Source organism: Gigantopelta aegis, chromosome 6, assembly GCF_016097555.1.
Source record: "Gigantopelta aegis isolate Gae_Host chromosome 6, Gae_host_genome, whole genome shotgun sequence".
NCBI lineage: Eukaryota > Metazoa > Mollusca > Gastropoda > Neomphalida > Peltospiridae > Gigantopelta > Gigantopelta aegis.
The window spans coordinates 84,312,080-84,314,062 of NC_054704.1; positions in this window are offsets into that span (position 1 = coordinate 84,312,080).

Sequence of the window (1,983 nt, forward strand, 5' to 3'; positions counted from 1 at the left end):
AATATTTTTATTTATTTCCAAATATTTTTTAAGCTCCGGTCCATTGGCCCTCAAGCCCCTGGCGTTCCATTGGAGTATAGCCAGGCCGTTTATGTCACCTTTACTATTATTTAATTTAATATTAATATTAGTATTAGTATTCCTATTACTATTATCATGTATAGGCATGATGGGGGGCGGGACAGTACTGATTAGTAAGATCAATTATAAATTAATCCACTTCAGCACTGTTTCCCACCTCCTCAACTATTAGATCCCTGGCTTTATACCATGAGATACTACGGTTCTCCATGGCATTGGAATTTACCTTGATAGCCAGGTGATCATTAAGTATGTTGCAGGCATCTCTGGACGCGACCACGATGTCACCCAGAGAGAATTTTTTAAATGGGGCTTTGGGTATTTCTCTTGTCAGGAAAATACCCGAGATTACCCTTACTAAATCAAGAGCATTTAATGGCTGCTCAAAAGCACCTTTACCCACCCCAGAGGCAACGCCGGCGTAGGTTTTAACAATTTCAGGCTGAGTCGCTGTTCTAACACTAAACGACTCAGTCTTGTTAGTATTGCCTGCGCCAGCTGTCACGATGGGACGGTGAAGGTCACCGGCTTGTTTACCCACAGGTCTTACTGGGGGGGGGGGGGCTCCCCCGGCTGTCAGGCGGGCCGCTCTTTTGTAATCGGGGCACTCCTTGTCGTGAGTGCAATGCTGCCCCCTACAGTTCGCGCACGAGACAGGTCTAGTGCACGGGCTGTCAGGCGTTCTCCGAGGGTGGGCGGCCCCACACCTAAAACACACCGGGTGCTCCCTTGTGGACCTGCATTTACGTTGGGCATGTCCCCACCTTTGACACCTGGCGCATTTTATCGGTTTGTTAAGATATGGATGAAGTGTGTGCTCCACCCCCCTGATTCGGATACTCCCCGTCCCGGGGGGGCGGGCAAAAAGAATATCTAGGTAGCCATTGTTCCATACCGTGATGTTAGTTATGGATAAACTGTCATTGGCTATTCTGACAGAGGAGAGCAGTGCACTGCCCTGAACTCCCCTCATGTCAGTTTTAATAATCCTACGAAGTGAGGGGGGGGGGGGGGGGGGGGGGAGAGGGTTTGACTCTACCTTGCTGAGCCGACCCTCCTCTATTGACAGTCCTAAAGGGGACATTTTTGGTTGTAGAGGTAGGGGGTGGACGAACTTGAGCCGTGCCCCCACCCTCCCTCGTTGGTTTGATATTTTGTAAAAGTGGGGTAGCTCTCCCACCTCTCCCCTCCGGGGGGGCTGGGGCATCCGACCCCATGGGGGGGAAGTGATCTACCTCCATATCAACTGATTTAAAATGAATAGGTAAGCTAGATTTACTTTAGTAGAGGCTAGCTCCACCCGCCTTTTGGCCCTAACACGTTTGGCCGCAGGGGGTGGGGAAGCCTTTTGTTTTAAAAGAAAATCCCCCACGGTGGGGGAATCTGCAATATTTGAATCAGAAGTGTTAGCAAACCGGCGTTTCCTTTTATTGTGGATGACCTCCTTGAACTCACCTACCATCACACTCACAGCTTGAATTTCGGCGACCTCACCATCCCAAATGGCATAGCCCTGAACGGCGCGGTGAGGTCCACTCTCGGCAGCCCCCGGAGCAGCAGCAACTAAAGTGCTGCTCTCCGAGCGCACACCGGGGATAGCCGAAGATCGCTTCGTGTTTTCCCGGCCACTGTTGGGCCCGGTCAAGGTCAAGGTCAAAGGGTTTTACGTGCACGTTCAGAGCAAGCTGTTGTAGCGCACGCCTGTCGTGGGCACAGGTGCCGGCCTTGGCCGGCCTCTCTGTCCAAGACAGGAAAGGGGGGGGGGGGGGGGGGAAGGAGAAGGGACCGTCTGCACTGGCAGGTGCAAGGAAGCACCAGCAGTCCGATTGAATCGGTAGCAGGCGGATGGGTTTTGGGGTGCTATGGAATTTTGAGTGGAAGCGATTTACCAAAGAGAAAAGG